This window comes from Podarcis filfolensis (genome assembly GCF_964270895.1).
Source record: "Podarcis filfolensis genome assembly, chromosome: 17".
In the NCBI taxonomy this organism is placed as follows: domain Eukaryota; kingdom Metazoa; phylum Chordata; class Lepidosauria; order Squamata; family Lacertidae; genus Podarcis; species Podarcis filfolensis.
In genome coordinates, this window is record NC_139621.1 from 14,932,922 (window position 1) to 14,945,795 (window position 12,874).

At 43.3% G+C, this 12,874-nt stretch overlaps 1 protein-coding gene and 1 long non-coding RNA gene across 2 annotated transcripts in view; one reads left to right on the forward strand and one right to left on the reverse strand.

Moving 5' to 3' along the window:
* Positions 1 to 12,874, forward strand: part of LOC310753144 — a 356,996-nt gene that overhangs the window by 343,953 nt on the left and 169 nt on the right. The gene's annotated exons all lie outside the window — the stretch shown is intronic.
* The window catches only part of ADAMTSL1 (ADAMTS like 1), a 257,528-nt gene that overhangs the window by 178,098 nt on the left and 66,556 nt on the right, over positions 1 to 12,874 (reverse strand). The gene's annotated exons all lie outside the window — the stretch shown is intronic.

The following is a 12,874-nucleotide window of genomic DNA, read 5'->3' on the forward strand; positions in this document are numbered from 1 at the left end:
GCTTCAGGTTAAGAACTTTGCTTCAGGTTAAGAACAGTTTCAGGTTAAGAACGGACCTCCGGAACGAATTAAGTACTTAACCTGAGGTACCACTGCAATGGTTTGTTTGATAACATTAAGCCACTGGCAAAACACAAGACCCTCTGCCTAGTAGCTTTTGGGTTCGGATTACCATTGGCCTGATGTAAGCAGCAGGGAAAAGTGCCTTTGGCAATGGGTTTGAGAAACAGAGGTTGCTGGGGTGCCCAGTGATGCTGGTGGGGCTGGATGTGGAGAAGGGGTTTTCTGCAAGTGCTGCTGGGAAGGAGAAGGAAGAAGTGTGGAGGACTCCGTGCAGAGACTGAAGGGCAACAGCCACGCTGGCTGGGTGGAGCAGGCAGTTAACAAACAGACATAGGGATGGTGCTTATGATGTCTTTGAATCTAACACTGCGCTGCTGGGAAGGACAAGTGCCTCTTGAGATGCAAACGCTGTGAACTCTCTCTCCATAAAACTCCAGTGTAAATATGTGTGAATAAACCATATTTCTTAAAGACCCTACAGTCTCTGCTGTGCCTCATTCCAAAGGAAAGATAACCCCTGTTTAAGTGTTGGACTTTCGGAGGAAGAGAGGAGAACTAGCCCCGCTGTACTTTGGGGAGGGCTGTGTGGAGAGAGTCTCTTTCTTTAAATTCCTAGGAGTTTATCTCAGTGAGGACCTTACTTGGAACATAAATACAACCCAGGTGGTTAAGAAAGCCCAACAGAGACTCCATCTCCTCAGAATATTGCGAAAGAATGATGTCAATCAACATTTGATGATCTCCTTCTACCAGTCAACAATAGAAGTGTCCTTTCATACTGCATTACGGTGTGGTATGCTGGTTTGACATCAACTGATAGGAAGTGCCTACAGAGGGTGGTGAATACAACACAAGATATTATGGGCTGTCCCATGAATCCGCTGGATGAAATAGCGGGAAAACGTTGCCTCAGGAGAGTGAGGAAAATTCTCAGGGATGATTCACACCCTGGCTGGCACTTTCTTGATCTCCTGCCCTCAGGCAGAAGATATAGAAGCATGATTAGTCACACCAACAGGGTAAAGAACAGCTTCTATCCGTGGGCTGTTAGGCTGCTGAATGAAAAGATAACAACAGGGCAACTGACTTTGGGGTTTGGTGGGTGTGAGTCAGTAAACCAAGACTAAGAGAGCTGAGCGGAGGGTGCTCCTGTAATCTCACTGTATACAAGTGACAATAAAGTATTTCAATTTCAAGTGCCAAGACTCCCGGAACCTCACACTGCTCATACAGATTGGGGCGGCCTATAACACTATATTATGCTTCTGAAAATTGCAGCGCAGTACCCCCTCTGCCCCACATCCAAACAGGAGCCAGGTGAGCTGCCAAAGACCCCTCGGCCCCTAGGAGTTGACTTTTTTGTGAATGCGTGTCTGATGGGCTCAGGAGCAGAATGTGGTGACCCCTGAGCCCAGCTGCAGCAAGAGGGGCTGTTTGCAAAGGGAGAAACAACTCCTGGTTTCTCAGCTACAGCAGTGTGCCAGGGCAGGGGCAGGGGGACAAGATCTTGGAGTGAGCAGAGTTGTCGCAAGATCACAAGATCAAGATCTTATGAGATCTTGGCTGGGCCTTTGTTTGTCCCTCAGTTGGTACTGAGGTAGCAGCGCTTAACTAAAAAATTGTATTTTTCAAAACATAAAGCAATCTTCACAACTATTTAAATATAGGAATTAGTGCTTACAAAATCCGTTTTCTTTTTCATAGGTCTGTATATAGAGTCAGCAGCTGTTTCCGATGTAAGTAGCAGCACAGCCTGCCTTTTGATGTAATAATTTACATCCCTGAGTCTCTGTGGATGTTTAACCTACAGGGAACTTAGTAGTTATCTTTGCTTTTAATGCTTGACCTTTTAGCCCTAAAATGTTGTAAGTTGGAGGATGAGATTTCAATGTGTCTTTTCTGAAACTCATCAACGCCTGTTGACCACAGCTGCAACTCAACACGCAAAACAAATCCTTAATCGGTCTGGTTTCGGCTTTCATTGCAGGCTCAGTATATAAAACGTCTTCAAGTGAGCGTTCCATTAGTACCTATATGGCAGGAAACAAATGAAAAATTCAAAAAAATGGAGATCCCTTTCTTTCCATGAGGAAAGAAAAGAAGACAAGACTCTGTGGTGTGAGATTTCAGTGAAGCTAGTCTATCCAGAAGTTACACAATATGTTAACACTCAAATTGGGAACAGAGGCATAGCTAAGTAGATAGAAACTTTGCATTTCCAGGAATGTGAAGGAAATTGGTTAAGCTAGAGTTGGAGCTTCTAAAGCTTAAGGCTGAAGATTTCAACAAAGTTCACATGCCAATCGAGTCTCTTGTTGGGTTAAGATAAACTGTAGACCCTCCAAGTGTCCCTATTTTCACGAGACAGTCCCAGATTTACAGAAGCCGTCCCAGTTTCTGATTTGATCCCAGAATGTCCCGCTTTTCCTTAGGACATCCCTATTTTCTTCGGAGAAATGTTGGAGGATATGAAACTGATAACACATCTCAGTCCTCTATTTACAAGAGGACCCCAACAGTTGTCAACAGTTGCTCCCTCACAATTTGACCACCAATTAGCACCCAACCGATAAAATAATCTCTCTAGCACTCAATACACTCAATGCATGGGTGCCAGTGTTGTCGCCAGTAGCTCTGGCTCTCTGCGCAGCGCCCCTTCAGCAACGCGCCTGTCCTCCTTCCGCTTCGCTTCATGCAGCGATCCCGCTTGCTGTTCTGGCTTCTGGGATTCAGAATATTTTTTTCTCCTGTTTTCCTCCTCCCAAAACTAGGTGCGCCTTATGGTCTGGTGCGTCTTATGGAGCGAAAAATACAGTAGATACCCGAGTCTTTTCTTCCCTTTTTGAAGATGGGGACATTTGCCCACCTCAAGCCTTCAGGGACCTCATTTGGGTCCCCCTATTGCTTCTTCTTTCATGCTGGGCTCTTGTAACTCCCCACCCTAAACCTCTGCGCTACTTCCCAGATAGCTAAATTATTTGTGGGTTCATTTATTCTTACGGAGCTTTGTTCTGCAAAAAAGAAAACTCAGCCTTTCAAAAAGACAGGGTGTGTGGGGAAGTTAAAGCTTCCCAGGCATGGGGCCTCCAGCTAATGTTTCAATTTCTGAAGTTGATTAGGAATATTATGGCTGTGCTTCTCCCTCAGTTCACAAGGAAAATGTCACAGGTGGTTAGTAAATCAGAAATCTGAGGGTACCAATTATGTCTCACCCATGAAGAGCTGGCAGACCATTTTCTGTACTTAGACCTAGGAATGCAATTGAGAATCAGCAGCACTGCAATTAAAACTATGGCTCAGGCCATCTGGATGGGCTTTCACAACGCACCCTTTCCCTCCTCACTGAAGGGCAAAGAACGTGCCATTCTTTTGAAACTCCAGTCAACTTGAGGGGACACAGAGATTCCAAGCCAAAGGAACCAAACAGGATAAACACTACAGCAGGAGGAAGAGCTCGCAAGTTCTTCAGGTGACGACAAAATATGGTGCTCCAATTGGAACTATCTGCTTTCTCAATAAGTGATTTTACAGGCCAACCCGTTCACCACTGATATTCTTCTGACTGCCCCCTACCCCAGGTCAGAAAAAGAAAATATGTGTGATTGGGGCAATGGGGAACGCAATCAACCACCCACCCACCCAGCCCTGGTAAAGTGATGGCTTTAGTATTGTATGGAAAAGCATAGGGATGGGGCAAAAGGCATCAAAGGATAGTAGTCTCTTCCATAACTAAGCTCCCAGCATCAAATTTCACCACTAGCAGAAAGGTGGTGAAACCTTCTGTTCTGCTTCTGAATAAAGAAGGTGAAATTAAACAGTGAAATGGAAAGCCACACAAATCTGACAACTGGGGACATGTATGGGAAAGGTTTATCACCAGACATCTTGTCTTGGGTAAGATTTTGTCACCTGCAAAACTATATAATTATTAATTTTTATTAAGAAATGGTATTATAATGTCAGGAACGAATAGAGGTGCCTCCTCACACTGCCCCACAGGGGCTTGGGAAACACCCCCTGGCCAGCCCCAGAGGCACCATTCACCTAGGAAGCTTGTAGCCAGAATTGCTGCAACAAACAGCTAGGCAGAGATGCGAAATGGCATCAGAGGAGAGAGGGAAGGAAAGAGGGATGGAAGCCCTTGTTGCCCGCAGTACCCATGGCCATGATTCAAGGCACCCCAGGGTGCCATGGTACACTGGTTGAAACCCACTGCTGTATTGAATAAACTTTTTTTCTGTTTATAGAGATAATGTCATGATATTTTTTTATTTTATTTTTTCAAAAAGCGCAATTTAAAAAAATGAAGTGTGAAATTGCCACCAGTAAGTGGCTATTATTTCTCATGCAAACACTGATGAAGCACAGTGCATTTTCAACATGCCCATCCTGCTGCAGAGCCAGCATTTCCAAGGACAGCTGCTTCTGACTCCAAAACACCACACAAAAAGCTGGCTTTCCTTCTTCTGAATGTAGCCAGAAGTCTGTGTTGATTTTATGCTAAGCTGGTGGGTGGTCATACGTAAAGCAAAAGGGCTTTGCCACAAGAACTTACAATTGCACAAAGCCTCATAAATATGTCACTCAGCTACTTGCATCCCTGCATCACGAAAAACATCAAACAAATATGGATTAAAAGAGTCGTATAAATTTCACTTATGTTGTCATCCCGAAGGGGTCCCAAACAGACAGAGCTTGCAAATGCAATCTTAATGATGCACTGAGGAAGTAAGCCAGCTCTGAGTCTTTGTATGATTACCTTGGAGGATAAGCTGCAGACAGAAGACACATACGAAGCATGACCCAAGCTATGTAACGAAGAAACAACCTAGTTAGGCAGGAGTTCAAGCACACGTCTTTCTATGCTGGATTCATGAAAAACACAATATGCAGAGGGTAACCTTTCCTACTTTGTCATCTGAAAGGTGCTAACCACAATAGAATCATACACCACACTTCCAAACTTCCCTTGATACTGAAAATACATAATAACTTGCTCTCAGGTTGTTGTTGTTGTTTTGGTATAATTTGCTAGCTTAAATTGCTTGCTAGTGTACGATAATCTTTATTGTCATTGTCCCATACAGAACAACGAAATTGAAAAAATCTACATCAGACATTCAAAAACCAACAAGCCTGCTATCCCAGCTCTCCCAGCCTGCTGAGCCCCCTAGAAACTCTGATACCCCATCTGATACTCCGCAGTCTTTACAGCCTTGGACAGCATTGTTTTTTCCCTGACCATGCAGCTCCCAAACCACACACACAGACCATAAGTTAATACACTCTCAAAAGTACAATGGTAAAATGCCATCAATAGGTCCTTTGACAGATAAAATATAACCTCTGCTGTGCTCTCATCATCAGGTCTTTGCTGTTTTCTCTCCAGGTTAGGTCATCTCTCAACTCCATTCCCATAAATCGAAACACCAAGACCTGTTCCACGCACTTCCCCTCAATAATAAGTGGCTGAATATTCAATTTACATTTCCTAAAGTCCACAATAATCTCTTTTGTTTTCTTTAAGTTAAGGAGTAAGTTGTTTTTCCTGCACCACTCCCCCAATTGCTCAACTTCCTTCCTATAGGCCGCCTCCCCCTCTCCAGTCACGATTAAACCAACCACCGTTGTATCATCTGCAAACTTAATGATCTTATTACTGGGGTATTTGGGGGCACAGTCAGCTGAATAGACTGTACAGTGGTACCTCGGGTTACATACGCTTCAGGTTACATACGCTTCAGATTACAGACTCCGCTAACCCAGAAATAGTGCTTCAGGTTAAGAACTTTGCTTCAGGATGAGAACAGAAATTGTGCTCCAGTGGCACGGTGGCAGCAGGAGGCCCCCATAGGCTAAAGTGGTGCTTCAGGTTAAGAACAGTTTCAGGTTAAGTACGGACCTCTGGAACGAATTCAGTACTTAACCTGAGGTACCACCGTATATAAAAGCTAGTGAAATTTTAAATGAATCTCATCACCTACTTTGGCAGGGTGGGGTGGAGATGAAACTATTTTGAAGTTATGAATGTGCCCAACAAAATAAAGTAGCTGCACAGGAGTGATGGTCTCCACCCCCCACCTCTCTTTCTGTGTTTTCTCCTACCTTCGTCACTGTGATAGGAGCCAGAGCTCAACCCAGTGACCCCACCGTCCGGCAGGGAATAGAGGGAAGTGTCAAAGTCTGGTGTTAGGAGAGGGAATCCTGGAAGCAAAAGGTTCAGTTCTCACTGACATGGTGATGATATGTCTGTGATCACAGGGTTGAATGTTCAATTGATGTAAAGAAAAGGAGGAAGACTTCCAGTCTTACTTTCTTCCTGACATCTAGTTTTCTATCTGAGAAGGAAGGGACGAGTACGGAGGAGCTATCCATTCAGTTTAAAATGGTGCAAAACAGAGGGATTCACTATCTCAGTAAAAACTAGGGCAAACGATGAGCTGGTGAGGTAGAATAGAGGAAATTGTGGCACACTTAGCAGAAATCAGATTCATGCCAAAGGGTACAGAAGTGTCACAATGGGAGCTGCAAAAATGAAGTATATTAACATTGGGGTTAGGGGGGTGGAGGATAATAATAATAATAATAATAATAATAATAATAATAATAATACTAATAATAATAATAATAATAATTTATACCCCACCCATCTGGCTGGGTTTCCCAACAGATTAAAAACAGAACATCAGCATTAAAAACTTCCCTAAACAGGGCTGCCTTCAGATGTCTTCTAAAAGTCAGATAGTTGTTTATTTCCTTGACATCTGATGGGAGGGCGTTCCACGGGGCGGGCACCACCACCGAGAAGGCCCTCTTTGAACATAAGCCAGAAAAAGGGTCTAGAACAGTGATTTTCAAACCTTTTTTTGGTCACCACCCCTTGGTTCCATCATTGGACCCATAGTGCCCCTACTCAACCTTACCGAAAGCATTATTCAGAATAGTGGTTAGATAACAACACACAAAAAAATCACCACAATTAACAATTAACTGAACGTTTATCAAAATCCAGTCAAAACTATTTAGTTTAATTAGTTCAACAAAACTGATTAACTCGATGCAGTGATACCACCTTTTCGAAATCTGCTAGTCATTTACACCTCCAGCACCCCCCGGGGGGGCTACGAACCACTTTGGGAACCCCTGTTCTAGAAAGTTCAGGGGAAGAGAGCGTTAGCTCAGTAGAAGCATGGAGTTATAAGCGACCTGGAAGCCACACTACAAAGCCTTCATTTTGGGATTATCATATTTTTCTGTGTACAGTGGTACCTCGGGTTACATACGCTTCAGGTTACAGACTCCGCTAACCCAGAAATAGTGCTTCAGGTTAAGAACTTTGCTTCAGGATGAGAGCAGAAATCGTGCTCCGGCGGTGTGGCGGCAGCAGGAGGCCCCATTAGCTAAAGTGGTGCTTCAGGTTAAGAACAGCTTCAGGTTAAGAACGGACCTCTGGAACCAATTAAGTACTTAACCCGAGGTACCACTGTATAACACATCCCTGTGTATAAAACGCCCCCTATTTTTTGGACTCAAAATTAAGAAAATGGGGGGAGATTTCCAAGAGTTGTTGAGCTTTCTTCAGGGGGGATTGCCGAAAATCGCTGACTGCCTGACCGATAATGACAATATCGCCCGTGTCGCCGGAACCACCAATCATCTGCCCACTTGCCGCCAGCTGCCGCCAATCGCCCGCCCTATTTCTGCCGCTGCCAGAAATCACCCGCCCAATTGCCAATGACAATCTCTTGCTCACGGCTGCAACCAATCGCCCATTCCCCCCCCCTGCACTATTGGTGGATAAGACAACCCACAATATTAAACATTATTTTATAATAAAAAATCCTTGGCTTATACATGGAAATATACAGTAATAGATGTTCAGTGTAATAGGATAACCCTTTACTTGTCCCTTTCTCCAGCCTACTGAAATTCATCAGAAGGTTTGACCAGAGCCTATATCCAAACACATGACTAGAGATATTATTTTTCCCAGGATTCTCAATCACATAGAAAGAGTCTCCCTCGGCTCTGAACTAAAAAGTCATGCTGGTTTTCAACTAACTTTTATTCAGAGTAACTCTATTGTACTCATGTTCATTAATTCCAATTATTGGAGTAAAGCTTAGTTGACTACCACCCTATGATTCTGCAACTGAAATGCAATCCCAGCTGGGCAGATTTATAGCTCCCTTGTAGAAAGTTTTGTATCTGTTTCACAACTTAAAACTAAACAATTCAAAATTGTGAGGTAAGGTTCAACATCTCTTTCCCTATTAAAAAGGAGCCGGCAATGTGGCAGTCCTAGTTTGCTGTAGCTCTGACAACACACTAGCATTTATAGGATGTCTTACTTTCTTGGGGTTTGGAGTAACTTAGGTGCCAAGCAAGCACATCCTTAACAATAGACCTCCGACTCCCTTGGAGACGATACATATTGTGTCATTGCTGGTGGTAATATCAACATATTTGTTGACAGATATATGGTCTGCATTGAGAGTTGTCTTGGACTCATGCTTAATATACAAGATGTTTACAGATTGCATTTTTTTTAATCTCCATGAAAAAGTACATGCTCTGGGAGGTTTCTGCAAATATAGGCCAAGGGTAAATGATGCAATGCTGGACAGTGCTCAGCAAGAAACAATGATTACAGGCACTTAGGTTGTTTTCAGACAAAGAGGTTTAAATGCATCAAAAGTGCTGCTGACTCTACCCAGCTAACCTGCAAGATACACAAGGGCAGTGCCATTCAGAGCTACTTCGAACAGGAAATCAGGGACTAGCAGTACACTGCCATGTTTGTTGGATGTTTTACTTGAACTACACATCCAAGAAACTACATGATGTGTTTCACTAGCTCTGCTTCACTTCCTTGAGCAAGAAACATGGGTTCAGTGTAGGTCTTCTGCGTGCAAATTATGGGCAACACCCACTGATCTTGTCCTGGCTGAATAAATTAATTTCACTTCAAGAATAGTGCCGAGTTAATTATGGGTGGTAGTCTGAGACTATGGGTTCTCTATAGCAGTGAACTGACTTTTGCCACCAGAGTGGCTGAGTTTCAATCATGTGACCTGCAAGCAAAGTAGAGTCTTCTACCTCTACAGTGGTACCTTGGGTTACACACGCTTCAGGTTACAGACTCCGCTAACCCAGAAATAGTCCTTCAGGTTAAGAACTTTGCTTCAGGATGAGAACAGAAATTGTGCTCTGGTGGCGCGGCAGCAGCAGGAGGCCCCATTAGCTAAAGTGGTGCTTCAGGTTAAGAACAGTTTCAGGTTAAGTATGGACCTCTGGAACGAATTAAGTACTTAACCCGAGGTACCACTGTATTGTGTTTAATGGACAATTCACCTCTACAAGGCACAACAGTGTTCTTAGAATTAGAATTACCTATACAGTATGCTGGCCCACAACATAAGATGTTGTGTAAATGATCTGGAAAGGATTCTGATCTTCCTTTACATCAAGTGCAATGGTGTCCTGTTCTGACACAGCTGTGCAGTGACAAAAACGGCTCTTCTTGAAACCAGTTTGTTATGCTAGTTCTGGGCATCAAGTGAGTCCAGATTTCGGAATCATTTTGCAGTTTCTGTGTGATTCATCTTCTCTCTGATAATTCCTCAGTATCCTGCATGCCTGATGGAAAGTTACAGAGATGCACAAGCCAGGGGGCATTTGGGTTTTAACATACAAGAACAACAACAATGTTGAATAACAATGCAATTGTCAGTGCTGTGCTCCATTTCTCCCTATATCCAAGTGTGTGAAAACAAGGAACACATGCTTCAATGGTGGATGTTATCTATTAGCACTGGAAGGCTTTCTCACATAGGTGTGTCCTGAACTTGGACCTTAAAACACAATCCAGCCTTAGTCCAATACGATCTGGCAAGCAGATTGTTAGTTGACTCAAGAATGCTCCAAATCCACATCTTGTCCTGAGCTCAAGCACTTTAGCCAACTAGCGAGGGGGTGGGGAAAATTAAACACATTGTCCCCTGGAGTCGCTTATTAATAAATTGAGAAACAGCCAACAGCAAGGTCTTCTGACTCGACTAAGCTCACTTCTCAGAAAGACCATTGTGTCCTCTGATGAAATAAAGAGACATGTCCCTGTTTCAGTTAATTACAGAGCTGAGATAAGTGAAGCTATGTGCTTTATATCACATTCCATTTAGCTTAAACATCTCCCTCAACAATAAAGACGTGGGCCAGGTCAGAACGCAACACTGAAGAGAAAGAGCGCTAGGGGAAAAACAACCATAAGACACAGAAAGGAAATTCAGTTCAAATGCTAATAAAATGTCAGGAATTATATGGGATTATGGATGGGGAGAGCTGTGAAACTTGGATTTGGAACGACAGTAAAGTTCAGAAATGCTTGCATCCTTTTTTTGTTTTTGTTTTAATTCAGTGAGTCAGTCTGGATTCATATTTGACCCCAAAGCTTTAGGAGCCAGAGGTTTAGGTGAAGTAATTTTATTATGTATCATTATAAACATATTATGTGTTAAATGCATGTATTATTTAAACACATAAGAACTTACGTATTGTCTTGTTGGGTCAGACAATGGCTGGTTCCAGTTCAGCTTTGTTTTTTTCCAACAGTGGACAGCTGGATGTCTCTGAGAGCTCACAAGCATTATGCATGAAAATAACATTTCTGAAACTGACGTTGCTAATGTTGAATTGCATCAATTGTACTAAGATTGGTTATGCTGGCATTAGCCAATGCTGAGTTAGAAATGGCTGCCCATTTTCACAGGGGTGATGGAGCTGAGCAGGAGTTGAAGAGGAGAGGAAGGTTTATTTTGTATTTTTAAAAATCAAGTATCGGGGCTTATCAGTAAAGTGGCAGCAGGCCTGCATTCTCCCTTCTTTAACGGAATTGTTCTGTACAACAAACCCACAAATCACTGGATAACTGTGACACAAGCCTGGTGGCACAGAAAAGCTTTCAGTATTTTGAAATTAATAGAAGACATCTGAAGGCAGCCCTGTTTAGGGAAGCTTTTAATGTTTAATAGGTTATTGTATTTTAGTGTTCTGTTGGGCGGAATATAAATAATAAATTATTATTATTATTATTATTATTGATGAACCTGCAACCCTCAATTGAGATGTCTAACGGAGCCCACACCCCATCTCCGGCTCACGCAAGATGGGGGCTCTGTTAGACTTCCCCACTGAGGGGCAGGCAATCGCTCTAATATTATGAAACTCTTAACAGACACACAAATCCTAACAATCGCAGGGCCTTTCCATTCTGGAGAAACACATAGCTGTTGCTAATACTGACAAGAATACAGTGGTACCTCAGGTTAAGAACTTAATTCGTTCTGGAGGTCTGTTCTTAACACGAAACTGTTCTTAACCTGAGGTACCACTTTAGCTAATGGGGCCTCCTGCTGCCGCCACGTGATTTCTGTTCTCATCCTGAAGCAAAGTTCTTGACCCGAGGTACTATTTCTGGGTTAGCAGAGTCTGTAACCTGAAGCGTCTGTAACCTGAAGGGTCTGTAACCCGAGGTACCACCGTATTGGAAGCCCCAGCTTTTTTGTAGCTCCATGTGCACACTGGACTGATTGAGACCATAGAATACGTTTCAGTCTTTCAGACTTTGCCTGTTGTGTCTAATCCATAACATAGAACACTGATATCAAGGGCGTGACCATAGAACTGAATGGAGCTGGAATGAGTGCATTGTTCATTACGGAAAGAGAGGTTGTATCCAATGTTAGTTGTCCTCAGAGTAGACCTGCTGAAGTGAATAGACTTAGAATTCCTGCTCCGTGATTGCAGTCATGGGATTATTGTCTTTCAAATGATGGTGTATGTTTTGACTCCACAGAGTGGAAAGTGACGGAGACAGGATGTTTGTGTTACTGTGTTCCGTGAAGTGGGACTATTGTCCTTTGCTCTTTTTCTCTTTGCTGTATGATGCTAGAGAGAGAGGGAGCCATGTTGCAGTGCTCCGTGTGTGTTTATATGTAAATAAAGTAGATTAGCCAAAATGCTGAGTTGCTGAGGTCTGTTTAGCAAGCTGCGAAGACTCTGCGGATCCCTAAGTGTGCCGATGTCTGTTGGCATCAGTCGCTGTGATGTTTGGGCTGAAGAAAGCTTTTGAAGCTCCTGAATGAATGGCCAGGAGGGAGAGAACATGCCAGTCAGGCATGTGTCTCTACCAGGGTCCTACTCGAATGTAGGACATAGACATGGCTAACTTAGGTGCATTCCTTTCAATGGGTCTATTCTCAGTAGACTGTACAGTCGTACCTTGGAAGTTGAATGGAATCCATTCCAGAAGTCCTTTCGATTTCCAAAACATTTGGATACCAAAGTGTGGCTTCCAATTGGCTGCAGGAAGCTCCTGCAGCCAATCAGAAGCCACGGAAGCCCCATCAGATTTCGGCTTCCAGAAATAGTTCGCAAACCGGAACAGTCACTTCTGTGTTTGCGGCTTTCAGGAGCCACAAACTGTGGCTCCTGAAATTGTGTAGTTGGGTACACAATTAAGTATTTTGAATAGCAGTATCTCTAAATTGATAAATTACCTACATGTTGGGAAATGGGAATTCAACAGCCCCCCCCCCACTTTCTCACACGAACAAACAAGGAACCACAATGCAACCAATTGAACTCAACCAACCAGGCACCGGACCCACTAATCTCTCGCAATGCCAATAAACATTTAATTAAGGTACGAATAAAAGGCCTACTCACATAATGCTGACCCAATAGTTTACACAAACGCTATGCAACAGAACGAAAGAACATCACATTCCCATCTTTTTCCTATCTTCCCCCA